At 35.7% G+C, this 20,715-nt stretch overlaps 2 long non-coding RNA genes across 3 annotated transcripts in view; one reads left to right on the top strand and one right to left on the bottom strand.

Moving 5' to 3' along the window:
• LOC141565463 (uncharacterized) overlaps positions 1-20,715 on the top strand; it is a 200,258-nt gene that overhangs the window by 52,913 nt on the left and 126,630 nt on the right. Inside the window, exons 2-3 of one of the 2 annotated variants that reach the window (XR_012489029.1) lie at positions 2,054-2,174; positions 12,040-12,381. This is a non-coding gene — a long non-coding RNA (uncharacterized LOC141565463). Of the gene's footprint in view, positions 1-2,053; positions 2,175-12,039; positions 12,382-20,715 lie in introns of those variants that run through there. The other variant, XR_012489031.1, reaches the window with a different exon arrangement.
• The window catches only part of LOC141565464 (uncharacterized), a 144,699-nt gene that overhangs the window by 42,115 nt on the left and 81,869 nt on the right, over positions 1-20,715 (bottom strand). The window contains exon 3 of the long non-coding RNA XR_012489032.1: positions 6,000-6,103. This is a non-coding gene — a long non-coding RNA (uncharacterized LOC141565464). The remainder of the gene's footprint in view (positions 1-5,999; positions 6,104-20,715) is intronic.

Below are 20,715 nucleotides of genomic sequence, written 5' to 3'. Positions count from 1 at the left end.
AGGTCAATTATGAACTTGACTTCTCAATTGAATTGAACAAAGACTGCTTCCTTCTTTGTATTTAAGTGTTACTCCTCTTCTTTTCTGGTTAGATCAATCTTTTGATAAGAATGCTGTAAAAAGTTTCTTATATCAGACCTTGTTTCAGAATTGATTAAAAAAAAAAAAAAGACCTATGAGATTCAGGTAGGATCCAAAAGTTTAGCTTAAAGTATTTCCCAGTATTGTTTTGAAATACTAAAGAGTGTATATGAGCGTGCTTCCATGGAATGGAGATTCTGCTCACAATCATCAGTTCATAGATAGTACAGACATGGCAGCAAATCTCTGCAGGCCTAAAACCTGATTTCTTTCACCATGACCTTTCCCTTCCCCACTACCTTTGGAATTCAAATAGCTTTGCTATGCTTCTGGAATAACAAATTCAAGTTAAAATATCCTATGTCCAAATCTATGCTGTTGTCGTAATGTCACTCACTGTACATTTGTTTTACATATTCTTTGGCTTTTGGGTCTGGGACATGGAGATTGATTGGTTCATAGGCACATTTTGCTGGTGCCATTGTGAGAACACTGTTTTTTACTCTGAGAAATGACTAAAGATCAGCATATGCAATGTATGTGGAAGAAGAATTAGGCATATTCCTAACTATGGTGGGTAGGTCTTGGACCAATTTGTGGAAGTCATTGGCCATATTGTAAAACCTGATACAAACCAGACACCTCTTCTCTAAGATTTAGGATCAAAATAAACCTATTTATTAGGTATCAGGAAACATCTTTTATTTCTTAGGAGTGCTGTTTGATGGTTTTGAAACCAAAGTGCAGTAGAAGAGAAAAGAACATTGAATTTGGAGTAAGAGAATAATAGTTCAGATCCTGGCCTTACCAGTGACTTTGGGCAAGTCACTTTAAATTCTCTTAATCTTATTTCCCTCTTATGTAAACTTAGGATGTTGATTAGATGATCTCTAAGGTTCTTATGAGCTCCAAATCTATTATTTATTATGTGATTATACAGATCAGATATCATGAATGTCCTCTATTCACCAAATGAAGGCAAATCAATTCTGCAAATCTTTGTTGTAGTAGATAAGACCTGACTCAGTTTTGTCTAGCAATTTAGATTTTATGGTAGAACAAAATAAGTCATTTGTAGACTATTTGGACTGGGCAGCTAGGTGGAGCAGAGGATAGAGCTCTGAATCTGAAGTCAGGAAGACTCATTTTTCTGACTTCAAATTGGTTCAATTACTTACTAGCTGTGTGACTTGGGGCAAGTTACCAATCCTGCTTGCCTCAGTTTCCTCCTCTGTAAAATGTGCTAGAAAAAGAAATGGCAAATCACTCACTAGAGTGATTCTCTGTCAAGAAACCTCAAATGGGTTCAGAAAATTTCATATACAGCTGTAACAATTTAATAACATCAACAATAGAATACTTGACAGTTAACAAGAGAAGACTTACTTAGATTACAAAGGAGGGGTATTTAGAGAAGAGAAAGTATATTCAGCAAGGATACAGAATTGATCCAGTTACTTTCTTTCCTATTTGTTGCCCATGTTGTTCCTTTAATTAGAGGAAATTGTAATTAAAAATTAGAGAAAGAAATAGATAATTACTCAAGCTTTGATTATTTCTTACCACAGTCATCAGGAAGGCATGACATCCATCCACACCTTTAGTTCCCTAAAGTAATAGTCTTGAGGATAATTTTAATATTGTTAAGAAAAAGCTAGACTGGAAAGACTTACATGAACTGATGCTAAGTGAAGGGAGCAGAACCAAGAGAACATTGTACAAAGTAACAACAAAATTGTGATGATCAACTGTGATGGACCTGGCGCTTTATAACAATGAGGTGATTCAAGGCAATTCCAATAGACTTGTGATGGAGAGAGCCATCTGCATCCAGAGAGAGGACCATGGAGACTGAATGTGAATCAAAGCACAGTATTTTCACTTTTTTGTTGTTGTTGTTTATTTGCTTTTTAAAAACTTTCTCATGGTTTTTTCCCTCTTGATCTGATTTTTTTTTTTTTTTTTTGTACAGTATGATGAATGTGGAAATATAGAACTGCACATGGTTAACCTATATTGGATTCCTTACTGTCTTGAAAATGAGGGAAGAAGGAGGAAAAGAAGCAAAATTTGGAATACAATGTATAACAAAGGTCAGTGATGAAAATATATTTGCATGTATTTGGAAAAATAACATATTATTATTATTATTATTATTTTTAAAGAATAGATAGTCTGATCTATGTGGGAGTAGGACCTTAGATTGTTCCTATCATATTTTACCTCTTTATGAACTGGATATTAATGTTTCTAGTGAAATGTCCCCAGCTTCATTGGCTTTAGTTGTTACTGGACAACCTTGAGTAGGGATAAGAGAAGCCTAGCAAGAAAGCCCTGGAGAAAGAACAGGAAAAACCAAAACAGTAAGATAACAAACAAAACAAAACAAAAATAAAAGACATCAAGCCCTATAATGATCCACTGAAAGCACGAATAAACATAGAGGAGAATGGAAATGGGAAATTTAAATCTTTATTTCTCTACTTTGAAAAGTTTGAGCTCCAGATGTTTCAATCTGATCCATGTGGGGGATGATGTCAGATTTTTTTACTTCACAATAGATTTCTGATGTAAAATACCTGGCAACGAGCAGGAGTAGCACCAGAAAAATTAGGATGACAGTTAGAAATAGATTTGATCCAGTTCATACTGCTTTATAAGAACCAATTATTAAATTTTTATCATAGGAATATGCATTGTGGAACTTCACAAATGCTATAAATCAGGGTTGATTTATTCTTTTATTGATTGTCTAGGCTTAATAAAGGGATAGAGAAAATGTAAATAAAACAGATTAAAATTAAAAATGTATTTTGCATATTTCCTCACCTCCTCCCTTTCCTTCCCCTTAAAACCTAGTTATTAAACATTTTTTAGCTTAATCCTATCTATAGTGCCCATGATGGTAACACTTTCTGTATAGTCTCTGATCTTCAGCATAGATCAGAATTATTTTCTAACAAGACATAAGGATCCCACCTCAGGGTAACATCAGTGCAGCACCAGGGCCTGTATCCTAAGAAGACTGAGACAGTGTTTCTTCCACACTGGGAGCAGAGCTCAAATTTAAAAGAAAGGAAAAAAGACCAAAAAAGATGAACAAACAATAACAGAATCTGAGTATAGAAAGTTATTATGTTGAGAGGGAAGATCAAGACACAAACTCAGAAGAAGACAACAAGTCAAAATACCTGTGGGTTTTGTGGGCAAAACCTCAAAAAAAAAAAAAAAAAAAAAAAAAAGGAAGTGGTTTTAAGCTCAGAAAGAACTCAGGGAAGAGATCAAAAAGGAGCTTAAAAATCACAGAAGAGAGGTAGAAGAAAAATTGGGAAAAGAAATGAGGTTGGTATGGTGCAAGAGAATTATGAAAAAAAAGAAAAGAAAAGTCAACAATTTGGAAGAAAGAAAACTACTTAAAAATAGAATTGGCTAAATGGAAAGGGAGATATAAGAAATTATTAAGGAAAACTATCCTGATATCCTGGAACCAAGGGCAAAATAGGCATTGAAAGAATCCAGTTACCTCAGGAAAGAGATTGTAAAATAAAAATTCAAAGGAATAATTCTGAAATTTAATATCAGGTAAAGGAAAAAAAATACTGCAAATACTCAGAAAGAGATAAATTCAAATATTGGGGAGCTTAACCTAAGAGGTTATTTCTCTATTACATGCATGGTACCTGGTTAAATGCCTTTGTACCACCCACCCCTCACACAGCTTTCACCAATCCATTAACTAGAATTTTATTTTCCTGAGATCTTCATAGAGGAATAGAGTATGGAAAGGAAAATTTTTGCCCCTTTAAAGGCCTCTGCTGTGGGACTACTCCCATTCTTATACAGGGTCTGGGAAAGATAATTTTACCTCCCCTCAGTTGCCATAAAGCAAGTTATATCTCAATAGCACCATCCCTTCTAGGGGCCTGATTTTTGTCCCTGGGGCCTGATCTCATTAATTTGACTGTTCCTTCCATTGGTACAGATCACAGCCCAACTATACCTTCATAGCCTGGACTATTCTTGTCTATATACTTTCATAAATCCTCTATTGATGATCAGTGTGTTGTGTATCCATTCATGGTACCAGTGTATCATTTGAATTGTCCATTTGTTGTATTTTTCTCTTATGTTACATGACAGAGGCAATTCTTTTTTGGTTCTCATATTTTAGAAACTGTGCTAAGTCTGGATCTAATATTCAGTCCCCATTCTCACCTCCCATTAAATTAGATCACTTTTATGACTCTTTTGGCTGTAATACTATTGCTATACCTTTACCACTATCCCTCTCTCTGTATCTACGAAATCAGGGTAGGAGAGAATTGCTAAGTTTAGCTATTAACTGGAAAGGTCAGAAAGGAAGTATTATAATTCAGACAAGAAACTTTAAATTTAAGGATCAAGGGCAAGGAAAGGGAAGTGACAGAGGAGCATGATGGCAAGTAAGACAAAGATAGTTTTTCTATGCATTTTTCTTAATTATTCCTATTTCATGAATAGTGAACTAGCTAAGGTGTGGATACCAAATGGAAAGAACTGCCTGTAAAGGAGTTTCAGTTCTCACCTAAATGCCAGTCTCTGTTCTCTGCTCTGAAGAAGAGTCAGGACCTGGTTTAGAATTCCCGAGTCTTCATCTAAGACTGTTTTACTGGACATATGGAATGAACATGATAGGAGTTAGTATTGAATTTAAGGTTCATAAAGCACCTTACATATATTATCTCATTTGATCATCACAATATCTCTGAAGGGGAGTAGGTATTATTATTAATTTTATATGAGGGAACTAAATTTCAGAGGGTTTAAGTGGTTACTCAAATAACCTGAGTCAGGATTTGGTCTTAGGCTTTCCTAACTCAAGGTGCAACATTCTGGCCAATGTGTATGGAGAACTAAAACAAACCAAACTATATTTCACCTAGAAATTCTGAATTCTATCTGTGTACTCTCTGAGGAAAACCTAGATCCAGGAAAAATTGTTAGCATTCAAGCTCCTGGTAAAAATTTGCTTTTCCTATGCCAAGAAAAGCTCTATTTTATTCATGTTATTTCTGTGATACCATTATTCCAAAGTCATATAAGTAGGATTCAATGAACTATTGGTTTGTCAGTAGGATCAGAAATTGATAGATAAGAGAGAGGGAAAAGCAGATTTCATTCAAGGGGAAATTTCCCAATCTCAAGTATGTCTAGGAATAAGGACATGACCAAGGTATGGGTTCCTCTTCACATTAGCTTCTTCTCAGAATCTGTCTATCTGTCTGTCTCTCTTTTCATGTCTCTCTGTTCCTCTTTTGACTGTTCCTTGATAACAGTATGATATTCACTTGTATTTTTATTCAATTACAGAAGCTAAGGTACTTTCAGTAGCCAAGATTGTGGAGTAAGCAGTAAATAACCATAACTATCTCATATTTACCTCTGAACAATCATAAAATAGCACTCCCAAAAACAAATTCTGGAACAGCAGATCCAGCAAAAAGATAAGGTAAAACGATTTTTGAGTCCCCAAACTTGGAAGATCAGCAGGAAAGGTCTGTCTTACTTAAGTAAAAGGGGAATGAAGACCAGATAGTAAGTATCCCAGCAAACTAGCAGCAAGCCCTACTTCAGTGGGGGAGATCCTGAGCCTTAATATAGTGAAGTAGGCAAATGTCAACACCAGGACTCTATGAACCTCCCTTCTGTGCCTCAACATAGCCAGGGGGAACAGGCAGGCTCCAGCTCTGAGAACTGCCATGGGCTTCAATGTATCCCTAGGGAAATGAAAAAACACCTTACCAGTTTCAGTCTATTGCCTGACACTAGCACTAGAACTCTGGCTCAGCACCAGCTAAGCTGCCAGATCCTTAAGGCTTCTAGCAGAACATTCCCACCTCCCCAACTGCTTAGCCCAATATAAGACATAAGGGTCTTACCTCAGAGCAACATCAGTGCCACACCAAGTAAACAGCCAGGGCCTGCAGCCCCCAGTTTAAAAAGGCTGAGACAATGTCCCTTCCACACTGGAACCAGAGCTCAACTTTAAAAAAAAAAAAAGAAAAAAAATTCTAAAAAAGATGACCAAGCAATAACAGAATCTGACTATAGACAGTTCTTATGGTGACAAAGATCAAGATACAAACTTAGAATACAATAATTCAAAACACCTGTGGGAAAAAGCTCAAAGGAAAAAAAGGAAGTGGTTTCAAGCTCAGAAAGAACTCAGGGAAAAGCTCAAAAAAGGAGCTTAAAAACCATGAAAGAGAGGTAGAAGAAAAATTGGGAAAAGAAATGAGGGTGATGCAAGGGAATTATGAAAAAAATGAGTCAATAGCTTGGAAGAAAGAAAACTACTTAAAAAATAGAATTGGCTAAATGGAAAGGGAGCTATAAGAAATTATCAAGGAAAACTACTCTGATATCCTGGAACCAGAGGGCAAAATAGGCATTGAAACAATCCACCAATTACCTTAGGAGAGAGATCTTAAAATAAAAACTCAAAGGAATATTATAGTTAAATTTCAGAATTATCAGGTAAAGGAAAAATACTGCAAATGGTCAGAAAAAGATATTGAGGAGCCATAATCAGAATTACACAGGACTTACCAACTGCAATGTTAAAAGAACCAAGGTCATGGAATGGATATTTCAGAGGGCAAACAAGCTAGGACTGTAACCAAGAATCTCTTGTCTAATGACCCAGTAGAAGCATAAACAGGTAAAAAGGGAAAAATAAAACATAAGTTTAATAGAACTAAACTGTTTTCATCCCTACATGGAAAGATATTTGTAATACTTAAAAATTGTACCACCAATAGTACAGCTAGAAGGAATATACATAGATCGTGCAAATGTCGAATTTGAGGGAATGGCACAAAAATAATTAAACGATGAGACAGAGGAGTAAATTGGATGTAGAAGGAAGGGAGAGGTAGAATGGGTAAATTAATTCACACAAAAAAATACAAAAACCCATTATAATTGAGGAGAAGATAGGAGGGTGGGTAATAGACTTTCATTAATATTGATTCAAAGAAGGAATCATATACATAATCAGTTGAATACAAAAATATATCTTCCCCAACAGGAAAGTAGGAGGGGATTAAGTAAAGAGAGGTGGGCTGATAGAGGGCACAAAGAAGCAAAACACTGATGAGGAAAAAAAAGTAAAAAGATAGAGGACAAAGAAAAATTGGGAAAAGAAATGAGAGTGATGCAAGAGAATGATGAGGAAAAATAGAATGCAGGAAAATATAAATTAGTAATCATAATTGTGAATGTGAATGATATGAACTCTCCCATAAAATGGAATCAGATACCAGAGTGGATAAAAAACCCCAGCAGAATGTTACAATATATTGTTTCCAAGAAAAACACTTGAAGCAAAGAGACACATACAGAATAAAGCAGATTCTATTGTACGTCAGCTGAACTTAAAAAGGTGTGCGGGGGGGGAGAGGTGGGATAGCAATCCTGATCTCAGACAAAGCAAAAGCAAAAAATAGATCTAATTAAAAGAGTTAGGGAATGAAATTATATCTTGCTAAAAAGTACTACAGAAAATGAAGCAATATCAATACTAAAATATATGCACCAAGCTGTATAGCATCCAGATTCTTAAAGGAGAAGTTAAAATGAATTATAGGAAGAAATAAAGCAGCAAAACTATTCTAGTAAGAAACCTCACTCTCCCCTCTCAAAACTTAATAAATTCAACCCAAAAATAAAGAAAAAAGAAAATAAGGAGGCAAATAGGATATTAAAGAAGATAGACCTTTGGAGAAAACTGAAAGAGAAGAGAAAAGAATATACCTCTTTCTCAGCGTCAAATGGCACTTACACAAAATTCCTCTGTTGTGAAATCAATCAGCAAACACACAACCATGAATTTCTATGAAAGAAGAGATTTTCTCCAGATTTTACTGAAAAGAAGAACCAAGTACAAGAACAACAAGAACAAGAAGAAGTAATAAAGAGGAGGATGAGAAAAAGGAAGAGGAGAATGAGAAGAAAGAGAAGGAGGAGAGGAAGAAGAAGAAAAAGATGATGATGATACTGATGAGATTTTTGGAGAAGAACAGACACTTAGTAAATGTTTTACTATAGCATTATTTTCCCTCCATCCTAATCCTTAGGGGAAAGAACAGGTGGGAGCCTGCTCACAGGTACGGGCTCTTTGGCAAACACCAACCCAGTTTAGCAGAAAGCTTGGGTGTAACTCCATGGGAAAGGTTTGCTGAAACCAGGATTCAATTGGTAAGGACTTTTGTAGTCTGGGTGCCGCCCAGGAATTATTGGTAGTAACAACTCTATCCTCTCCTGAATATGAATTATCAGGGAGTTCTGCCCATGTCTGATTTGAATCTACAGTTCTGTAAATCATTTTAATTACAGGGGATTCGGAAATAAAAAGAGAATAGTAGAAAATTAATAAATGCTTGTTTCTCAACAGACTGATTTCTTTGGGCCTGATTTCTTGTCTGCATAATAAAGGAGTTGAACTAATGAAACACTTTAGTTCTAAAATTCTGATTATAAGAGGTATGAGAGATAAAAGTGAAGGGAAAGAAAAAGAAACAAAGGGAAGGGAAGAAGAGAGAGGGGAAAACAGGGAAGGAGAAGAGGAAGATAAAGGGAATAAAAGGGAAAGAAGAAGAGAAGAAACAAAGTTTATGCTATTATAGTAGGAATGTAAAGAAAATCAAAAGCAGAGATGCTGAGTTCATATGAGTATGAACATTATCTTGAAAAGAAGTCAAGAAGAATCAGTTCATGAAGCAAGTTTCTCAGATAAAGGCCTCATTTCTTAAATATATATAGAAATTGAGCCAAATTTATAAAAATAAGAGCTATTCCACAATTGATATATAATCAAAAGATATGAACAATTTTCAGATAAAGTAATCAAAACTAGGTAGAAACATATGATAAAAATGCTCTAACTCTTTATTGATGTAGAAATGCAAATTAAAACAATACTGAGGTAGTACCTCATATCTATTGATTGAGTAATTGGACAGAAAAGAAAAATGACAAATGGTAGAAGGGATGTGGGAAAAATGAGACACTAATGCACCATTAATAAAATTGTGAACTGATTCAACCATTCTCTAATTTGGAACTTTCCCAAGGGGGCTATATAAAGTTCTATATACCTTTTGATCTAGCAATGCCATTACTAGATCTGATTCCTAAAAGAATTAAAAACAAAAGGGAAAATAACATATATGTACAAAAATATTTATAGCTTCTCTTTTCTGGTGTTGGAGAATTAGAAATTAAGGGAATGTCCATCAATCAGGCAATGGGTGAACAAATTGTGATATGAGATTATAATGGACCACTATTGTGCTATAAGAAATGAACAGGATGTTCTCAGAAAGAACCTGGAAAGACTTACACAATCTGATACAAAGTGAAATTCATTATGTTTAAAGTAATAGCAATATTGTAAGATAATCAAACGTGAATGACTTGGTTATTTTCAACAATTCAATGATCTAAGATAATTCAGAAGAAATTATGATGAAAAATGCTCCATCCCCACAAAAAGAACTGATGGAGTCTGGATACAGATTGAAGCATATACATACATACATACACACATACATATACATATACATAAACTTCATTTTTCAGGTGTTTTTTCCCAGTTTATGTTTTCTTTCACAACATGACTATTACGAAAAGTTTTGTATAATTATACATTACTTGTCTTCTCAACGAGGGAAAGTGGGGAAGTAGGAAGGGAGAGAATTTGGAACTCAAAATTTCTTTTTAAATGTTAAAAATTGTTTTTATATGTAACTGATGAAAAATAAAATACTAAATAAAATTTGGAAAACAAAGGAAAAAAGAAGTGTTATAGTTTAATGGAACCTCCACTAAATCATGGAGGAACCCAGAAAGTTCTCACTTGTTTTATGTTTTGAAGAGCTAAGAAAAGAAGTTTTTGGTTTGGATTTGGAAGGAAAAATATAGTGGAACTAGAACAAGAAACCAAACTTTCATAGGCTTTTTTTCAACACTGGGAGTGTAGCATGAGAAAGATTTGGCTTGGTAAAGGCTAGGCTCCAGGTATTGGCTAGTGAGAAACCAGAATTAAGCAAATCTTAGAAATACTCTGTAATCGTGACAAGCCTATGTAATGGATGTTTCTGCTTATAGCTTGTAGACTCTTCATACAGCAATGAAATAACTTATTCTCTCTAACCAACTTTCCTTTCAGTCATTTTTCAGTTGTGTCTGATATTTTATGATCCTATTTGGAGTTTTCGTTGCAAAGATACTGGAGAGATTTGCCATTTCCATCTCCAATTCATTTTACAGTGAGAAAACAGCAAACAGAATAAAGTGATATGTCCAATCACACATCTAGTAACTATCTGAAACCAGATTTGAACTTAGGAACCTGAATCTTCTTACCTTCTTCTGCCCAGCATTTTGTACATCTTTGGCACCTCCTAGTTCCTCCTTTAAGTAATTAGTGGAGTGTAAATCAGCAGTGTGCTGAAGCTGGCTAGAAACCTTGGGAGAGTAGATTGTTAAATTTTCAATGTGAGCATTAATATCTGAGAAATGGCAATGATTACAAATCTCAGCTTGCTTCATTTTCTTGATATTTAGACTTTAAGAAAGTAATGGAGAAAATGTTAGAATGAACTTAAAGGTATGATGTATAGTCCCCCTTTCCCTCCCTTCCACTTTCTTTTGGAGGTCTGGCTGTTACACTTTGACTAGCATACCCCTGAGTGTGATATTTCTGATGATTCATCATTAAGTGAAAGTCAGAAAATAGAATAAAGAGCTGACAACTAAGTGTTATAGTTCTAAAAGCAGGTTACTCACTGCCTTAGGGAGTAAGGGAAGAAGAAGAAAGAAAGGAGGAGAGGATAGGAGAAGAAGGAGGGAGTGGTGTTCTTGTAGTTTTTTTGTAACTTATAAAATGTATGCAAGAACTGGAAAGGGTGTTAGTCGAACTTCCTCATTTAGGTGAGCAAACAACCCCAAAATGATGTTATTTGCCCAAGTTCACACGATAGTGTCAGAGATGAGATTTGAACTCAAGGAATGAAATGAACATCACCCAAAGATGAATCAGAGACAGTTCTGGAAGGGAATTTCAGAGATCATGTAATCTAATATCTTATTCTCTATTTTTTCTTCTGCTCTGGGACTCTTCTGTTAGAATCAGACTGAATGATATCTCAAAGTAATGTGATATTATTATATGATATTTCCCCCCAATTTTGAACATATTTTCTCCTGCTGATGACATATTCTAAAATTTTACCATTGCTATCTCTATATTGTAACCAAATAGAACTCTGGTACAAGATGGGGCAGCATATAGTAGATTGAGTACTTGGCTAGAAATTAGAAAGTTCTGGGTTCAAATCATGTTTCTGACTCCTACTAATTTTAATCATGGGAAAATCACTAAGCCTTTCTGAGCCTGAATTTCCTCACCTGTAAAATGTGAATAATAATGCCTATGTACTTATTTCACAAGGTTGATATAAAAATTAGAGCTAAAAAGTTAGGTTGTGTCAAAGCTAGCTCAGATACCTACTGGCTGTGATACTGGACAAGCCACTTAATCTCTGTCTATATCAGTTTCTCATCATAGCACCTATCTTCAAGGATGTTGTGTAAATCAAATGAGATAAAATGTGTAAAGTGTTTAGCATGGTATAGTAGGTACTTTGTAAATACTAATTATTATTAATGCATTAAAATATTTTTACAAACTTTAAAATACTAAATAAATGGGCAGTTATAATTACTCTGATTCTATCCTAACCCCTAATTATCCAAACCCTAACTATGTCTGCAAAGGTCAATCTCAGACCTCCTGGAGATATTCTAAAACTCTCCAACACACTGCTTTACAAAGGTCTGTCCCCTGGGACACTTTTGAGGGGATTGTCACTCTTCCAATTGCAAAATTGTTCCCTTTCTCCTCCTCTATTCCAGGTTTCCAAATTCTGACAAGATCTATAACTGAAATGGTTGAAAAGCTGGACCCATTTGGAAATTGGGTTCTGGGTGTATTTATCGAGGATACCATTCATAACTCATTGGGAAAAAAACACACCAGAGATCACTTTGCCTTCCAAAACTCACCCACTTACTTCAAAAACCATGTCAGAATTCTCCTCTGAAAATGACTTTTTTCAAATCCAAATCCAAATCACAAGGCATATTCTGAAGCCAGCTTTTAATACACCATTGGAAATAAAGGTAAAATTTCAACTTAAAATTTTCAGAGCTGCCTTCACATATATTTCCTCTCTCTACAATTCACCATTTTAGAGTTTTGGCCCTTCTATAGGACTTTCTGCTGAGCTGAGGGTGGAGGGAGAGGTAGAGAGGACTGGGATGTCTGTCTAAGATTTTGTACCCCCACTCTGACCTCCCTATTCTCTCCCCAAGGGATCCTGATATTATATTTGGATTTGATTTGATCTGATTATTTATTTATTTATTTAATATTTAATATTATGCATTGTAGGAGACACATAACAGCTCTTTGAAGGATGAGAAGACCAATGGTAGCCACCATGTGAGCATGGAAACAGTTGCTAAAAATAATGACATTTTGGGAATGTGCTAACCAATACAGACTTATAATCAGGGACAGGTTTGTGGTATAGTGGAGAGGGAGTTAGATTCAGAGTCCTAGGATCACAGAATATTTAAGTCCAAATCCTAGCTGAACCATCATGGGCAAACTAGGAAATATGTGACCTTGGGCAACATATTTCTCTTTGAACCTTGGGTTTTTCATCTGTAAAATTTGGACTAGGTGACACCTGAGAATTCTTCAAGCTTGGAATCTATGTTTCAAAGATATTTATGACCCAGAGACATTTGGAAGAACAGTGTATGGTGTACATGAAAAAATGAAAGATCTTTGGTGAGATCAGTTAGTGGAAACTTAGAATTTCATTGCTTTCTTCCCACTTGAGTAATTTGTTAATAGTAACCTTTACATTCAGCATACTGTCTATGCACTTTCTAAACTGTCTTTGAAATTGGGACATTCATTCACTCATTCATTCAAGAAACCTTTAAGTTCCTACCAAGTTTAGAAGATTGTGCTAAACATTGGGAATAACACAATGTTTTCAATGCCCTCATTGAGGTTTAAGACTAATAGGAGGATATATGTACAAATGTAGATAAATATGATATGCAATATTACATAATTAAAATACAGAGATACAAAAGAAAGTGCCATGTGCAGTATGAAGCAAAAGATCCTTATCTGGAGAGTTTAATTGAGGAGGCTGGGAGACATCAGGGAAGGCTTCATGGAGGAGGTGACTTTGTGATCAGGCTTTAGAAGATAAAATAGCAGCAAAATTATAAAGATCAATCAGGATTCTAAAAGAGTTATATGAAAGGACAATCCCAATCCCTTTGGGGAGATGGAACATACACAGATATTGTATATTGCATGTATTGTTATTTTTTGATGTATTGATCTGTATCAGATCTTCCAAAATGGTAGTCTTAATGGAAAGAAAATGGCCCACCTCTCACATATCTACTCCAGAAAAATCCTGAAGTTTTCACTAGATTGAATAATACTCAAGAAATTCAATGAAAAACTATAGGAAGAGATTTCTTTTACCTTTAATCACTCAAGAGGTTATCCGGAAGCTCAAGAAAAAAAGGAAAGCACAAATATAGCATAAAATAGCATGAAGCCAGTACTAAGGCAAGGTCAGTCCCTGGGGCAACCAGAGGATGTCTAGAGACATGTATAGACCATAAACTTGTAGGTAAAAGGCAGCAAGATGGAATGACTCCAAGAGAAAGTCTTAACATGGTCTGAAAACCTCATAGTGGTAACTTTGGAATTTGGAAGTCCTGGAGAACAGCAGTGGGCAGCAATTAGCATGGTGATTTAATGCTCATTTCAGGACACCCAGGGTCTCTGAGATCCCAAGTTATTTGTCCTAAGATGCCAGAGAAGGTCCTGAAGAGCTAGTGCTCAGAACCTCAAATGTCTAGGGGGTCTAACCCCACAATCGTAGAGGAATGTAGGGTATCCAAAGCAAAAGTAAAGAAAACAAACTATCCAAAAGCATAGCAGGGATGAGAATATTGTATTGGTACAAAGTTTAGACAGACAAAGATAAGAATGAGAGATAGAACAGAAGGAGGAATGGGTTTAAGAATAGGGAGGTTAGATCATAAATTAAGTTTTGTATTGAGTTTGTTGCCTTACTGAAATATACAGGGTGAGAAGTCCTATAGAGAGTTAGATTTGTGAATCTGGAACAAAGAAGAGAAATTGTGACTGATAGACTTGGGAGTCATTTGCTTAGGGATTATAGATTTAGCTGCTCATTATATATATAGTGTCTCATATCTATAGTCCCTCACCTCTGCAAAAAAATTAGGAGAAGGAGGTCCCTTCTCTTACCTTTTTTTGGGGGGATAATTAGGGCTGTTATAACATTGGAACATTCAGTTTTTATTGAGTTTTTTGTTGGTGTTTCCATTTCCATTGTCATAGTCCTTGTGCACACAGAGTTTCTTGATTCTGCTTATTTTACTTTATATCAATGCATATCAATCATCTGATGCTTCTCTGTCTTTACTACATTAATGTTTTCTTATAACATATCTATATTGCACGGTGTGTATATGCCTCATTATTTTTAGCCATTTCCTAATCAATGGGCTTCGGCTTTATTTCCAATTCTTTGTTACTGCAAAAAGTGTTGTTTGCTAGCTTTTTTCCATCTAATTTTTCTGTTTCTCTCTGGATTCATCCAGCGGAAACAGATGAGGTTTTTGGATTCTGGCTACCATTTGGCCTCTCTCCTGTTTAGCTAAACTCTAACTTCTGCCAATTTATTGGTCTACTATGTCTCCCACTGTGGCTCAAATCATGATGAGAGATGAGATTTGTCATTTGTCTGAAAAAATGACCAGTTACAGAGAGAGAGAAGGGTCATTGGTAAGAGGACAGGTCACATGTTAAGAATGTGCTCATTAGGATTAAAGGATGGCTGTTTTTAAGGGTGGGTCCACTTAGTTTATAAAAAAGGACCAGATATAAAGGAAAAAGTGGGTGTGACTTTTAAAGAATTACTAGTACTTTTAGAAATACTATCCCAAATTGTAGATGAATCATATACCATTGTGGGATGGGAATAATACAGTTTGCATTGGGTAGAAATGTCTTAAGAGAAGTTTTTGTACAATCTGGAATCCTCAAGATCTTCAAATCCCAAATGAAACTGAGACTCTTAATGATTATAAGATTCATTCAGTCATACATTATGTCACTAAGTAGTAGATCTAGGATCTAATCCTGAGACTCCTGTATTTCTATTTTCTCTTAAAAAAATAACTTCCTCCAGCCCTTCTTTTTCACGTCAGTCTTGGCTGTCTAAAAAAAAACTGGAGTGTGACTATTATATGAGTAAAAGCTTACATCAAACAGGGCTGTGCATTTTCTTCATGAGACAGGCTGATTGGAATGAACACCAAGTAACTCATAGATTGTGATGAACTTATTTATGTCATTTGCCATAATAATAGTGAAATCAGGCAGTCTCCATATGGATTCTTTTTAAAACTTACTTTCTAACTCCAAAACAGGGGTGTGGAGAATGGCTATTTGGGAGTGAGGATATTCCAGTAAGTATGATCCAAGTCAGTAATGGGAAAGGACCATTCAGTCATAGCAAGGATCTCTCAATTATAAGGGAGGACTAGACTATTAGAGAGTGTAAGTGATGGTTGTTAGACAGTTGGGTCAGTATTCACAAGTAATATGATAGATTTGGGGTAGAGAGTGGGTGGGAAAAGAAATTTAGATTTGTGATTTCATCAGTGGAAACAGTCTAGTAAAAATCAGCATCTGGTTTGGTAAACTATAGTATTAGAGTGGACGTTCTTAACCTTGCTTGTGTGCTGCTTTGGGACTCTGGGGAAGCATATGGCTTCCATCTTGGAAAAATGTCTTTAAATAAATAAAATAAAACTCATAGGGTCACAAAGGAAATCAATTATATCCAGTCATTCAACACATATTAGGTGTCTATTATGTGACCTGCACTGAGTGATAAGCTTGAGATACAAAGAAAGAGGAAAATTAATTCCTTTCCTCAAGGATCTTGGAGGGGAAGGAAAGAGAACATACAAATAACTGTGTACAAACAAGATATATACATATTGTACAGATTACAATATGCAATTGGAGATAACAGAGGTAACCATTAATATTAAGGCTTCTTTTAAAGGGTAAGATTTTTAGTTGGAACTTGAAGGATGCCAGGGAGCAAAATTAAGGAGACATAACATTACAGGTCTGGGGGCAGCCAGTGAAAATGCCAGGAGTCCAAAGCTGGAATGTATTTCATGAGGGGCAGCAATGAGACCTTATCATTGGATTATGGAGTGGCGAATAAGGTGCCAGAAGACTGGAGAGATAAAGGTGGGTAGGTTGTGAAGTGCTTTCAAAGCCAAATAGGACTTTATATTCAGTCTTTGAGGTGATAAGGAGCTGCTGGAATTTACTGAAAGGGGAAGGGGAGGGATGGAACAATGTGTAATTAGGATAGAATTAAAGCTGAAATGAATTCATTTTCCCGAACCATGAGTGAGATAGTTTGTTACGGAAAGTACTATTTATTCCAGCTTCATAGATGAAGAAATGGTGTCTCAGATTACTTAAATCACTTGGGTAAGGCGACATTTGGCAAGAGTCCTATAGCAAATTCCAAGTCCTTTTCCTGTAGTCCATGCTGCCTCTCATGAATTGAGGCTGCTGCTTTTATATCTGTCATCAGGCATACCTATGACCAGAACAAATTGGACTCAGGGTTGGAAATTGTCTCCATCAGGACCTGAGGGAGGTAGTGGTCAGTCAAGGTGATGATGGTAATGATTAATTTAACTTGTCTTGCTCAAGCTACCTCTGTATCTTCCTGACTTACCCTGCTCTAAACACTCAAGTAAGCAAGTAAAAGATAATTTAAGAAGGATTAAGGGACTAAAAATATCAGGCATAAAGAGAGGCTTCCTGAAGGACAGGCAACAAGCTTGAAGGAATCTAAGGATTCTAAAAAGCAGAAGGAAGAGGAAGTATATTATAGGCATGGAATAAAGTATATTATATGCATGAAAAAGCCACAGATGAAATATACATATATAAATATACATATATTTATTTTTGTGTAGATGTGTATGTATATATATGCATATATAATATATATATATAACACATACATATAATATATACATATATTATATATACACATTATATATGCTTGTATTTCCTCCCTGAACTTGATATGGATGCATGTTTGTATACACACACACACACATACACACACACATACACACATATCAATAAAATTAAATCCAGAATTTCATAAGATTGGAGGAGAACTTTAGTTGTACTTGGATCTACCTAATCTCAGTTCAGGTAGGTAGAAATGCAGGAACAGAAATTCTACAATCCTCCTCAATAAACCAGGGAGCTCTTCATCTTTCAGTTAAAGCTTCCTGGCTTCCTGGTGTTCATATTCACCTATGGGTTGATATTCAATCTTGCTGATGATTTGGAATTCAAGGTAAAGAAGAAGCTAGGGGTGGGAACTGAAGGGAAAAAGGAAGTTTCAATTGTTGAGTGGGTGATTGAACTGGAATAATAAGCCTGTTCACCTTGACCTTCATCTATAGTAATGCCAGATGGAAAATGGAATCAATGAAAGTTTTGTTCAGTTTGTGGTACATTTATATTTCTCTGGTTCTTTCTCCCTTTACTTCTTTGCAGAAAGGCTGGTGTTTGTGTAGGACTTGGGTCAAGAAGGGGATAGGGAGTGGAGCAGTTCAGCTGGTCCCAGGAAGTGTCCTAAAGAAAACCTGTGATCTTCCTTAAAGATTTGCTTGCGGCTCTGTCAGTGGAGCTCAAGACCCTGTTGGAAATTTGTGTGTTTTGGATTGCTCTGCTGCCTGCCTGCCTCAGAGGCATGTTTGCTAGTTTGAAGTATCCTCTTCAGACTCCACCCTTGGTCTGTCCTCTATTAAAAAAGATCTAAAAAAAAAAAATCAGTGAAGGCCTGATCTAAAATACCTCCATCCCAGCCCTTCCTTGTTTACTGGAACATTGGGTCACTGGGGTAGGAGCAGGAGTACTGTCTCCAGGCAGTTCACTGAGGCTGAGGTGGAGTCTTAGGCTATCAAAGCCTATCCCCTTCCCTCCCACTGGGCTTTCTTGGAAATTCCAAGACAAGTCTCAGTGTGCATCTTCACATAAAAATTCCACTACCACAGCTGCTCGCAACTCAGCCAAACCCATTCTGCTGTTGCTTCTTAATTCAGGTGCTCTGAGAGGTTAGATATTAATAGCCCAATCAAGGAGGAAAACACAAGTTGGGAAGGCAGGCATCCAGGATCCTTTCTTTCCTGGGTCTCATACTAGGAACTGGGTAGCATAAGCTTCCCCAACCTTAATTTCTTTTCCTAATGAGTTGGGGGGAAATGAAATGCTATGATAACTTGTTGGATCGAAGACTACAAGTTTGCTGCTCATTTCCTGCTATTTCTTTTCCCCTTTAAATCATTATTTGCTTCCTTCCTCTCTTCCTTTGCTTCTTTGATTTCTTCTCTGGCAATAATCATCACAACCATTCCTATCCCACCATTCACAAAAAGATCACATTGAAAGAAGGAAGGAACAAAAAAGAACCAAACACCTAAAATCAGTCACTCAATAAGCATTTGTATTAAGCTCCTATAATGTGCTAAGCACTGGGGATGCTTAAAACATTCTTATAAAACAGGGTTTGCCTTTTATAGTTTTTTAAAGTGTCTTCTGCTTTTGTTATCAATTGCATCAAGAGAATTTTAAATTTTCTTTTGTTAGACTATTTTTAATTATGGAACAACTCACATTCATCTTTGTACAAGGGGGCTTGCTGATTATTGTACAGTATGGATCTTAACCAACTAAGCATGTAATAGTAAAAGATTTGAATAGTACATGAGAAAAAAGATATCAGTAAATAGTTATAGGAAGACGTTTGTCAACATTAAGGGGAATTTTTTTTCCTCATGAAGAAGATAAGTGACATAGCAGCTAGGTGGCTCATTGGGCAGAGCATAAGACTAAGAGTCAGAAAGACCCAACTTCAAATCCAGTTTCAGAGACTTACTGGCTGTATGACTGTGAACCCCTGTCTGCTTCAATTTCTTCAACTATGAAAGAGTATAATAATATCACCTATTCCCCAAGATTGATATGAGGATTAAATGAGGTATATTTGTAAAGCACTTAACATAGTGCCTGAGAGAGTAGGTGCTAAATAAATGCTTGCTTTGTCCATTCTCCAATTGATCAATGGTCAAAGGATATGAACAATTTTCAGATAAAGAAATTTGAAACCATTTCTAGTCACGTGCTCTAAATCACTATTGATCAGAGAAATGCAAATTAAGAAAACTCTAAGATACTACTTCACACCTCTCAGATTGGCTAAGATGACAGAATAAGATAATGACAAATATTGGAGTGGATATGGAAAAACTGGGACACTGATACATTGTTGGTGGAACTGTGAACAGATGGAACCATTCTGGAGAGCAATTTGAAACTATGCCCAAAGGGTTACACCTTTTGATCCATCAGCATTTCTACTGGGCTTGTATCCCAAAAAGATCATAAAGGAGGGAAAGGGACCCACATGTGCAAAAATACTCTGTTTGTAGTGGCAAGAAACTGGAAACTAAATGGTTAGAATCGGTTAGAGAGTAGCTGAATAAGTAATGGTATATGAATGTTATGGAATATTATTGTTCTATAAGAAATGATCAGCAGGATGATTTCAGAGAAGCTTGAAGAAACATGAATTGATGCTAATTGAAGTTAGTAGAACCAGGAAATCATAGTACCTGGAAACAACAAGATTATACAAAAATGAATTCTAATGGATGTGGCTTTTTTCAACAATGAGAGAGATCATTGAGGTCAGTTCCAATGATCTTGTAATGAAGAAAGCTATCTACATCCACAGAGAGGACTGTGGGAACTGAGTATAGATCACAACATAGTATTTTCACACTTTTTGTCATTGTTTGCTTGTATTTTGTTTTTTTTTCTCATTTTTCCCTTTTTGAGCTGATTTTTGTTGTGCAACATGGCAATTGTAGAAATATGTATAGAAGAATTGTATATGTTTAACATATATTGGATTACTAGCCATCTAGGGAAGGGGATGAGGAAAAGAAAGGAAACTTGAATTTTTTTGCAAGAATTAATGTTGAAAAATTATCCATGCACATGTTTTGAAAATAAAAAGCTCTAATTAAAAAAAAAATCAACCTCACAAATAAAAGATTGAAAAAGCATGAAGAAAAAAAAGAAAAAGCATTTGACAAAATTCAACACTCATTCCTATTAAAAATAGTAGAAAGTAAAAAAAAGAAAAAATGCTTGCTTCTTCCTTTCCTGACATGAGTTTTGTTTCTATGATTGGAAAAAGATTATATGCAAGAACATTCCCATCCTAGATGAGAACGATTCAGATGGTGTTTTGAAATCATGGTTCAGTTGATTACATTGTGCGCTATTTTTCCTTTGATATTTCCTTGTTCACTTAAAACAAGTGTCTTGTTTTGTTA

The sequence above is a fragment of the Sminthopsis crassicaudata genome, chromosome 4 (genome assembly GCF_048593235.1).
Source record: "Sminthopsis crassicaudata isolate SCR6 chromosome 4, ASM4859323v1, whole genome shotgun sequence".
Taxonomy (NCBI): Eukaryota; Metazoa; Chordata; class Mammalia; order Dasyuromorphia; family Dasyuridae; genus Sminthopsis; species Sminthopsis crassicaudata.
Note: the sequence above shows the minus strand (reverse complement) of the source record. Positions and strands in the feature narration are given on the sequence as shown.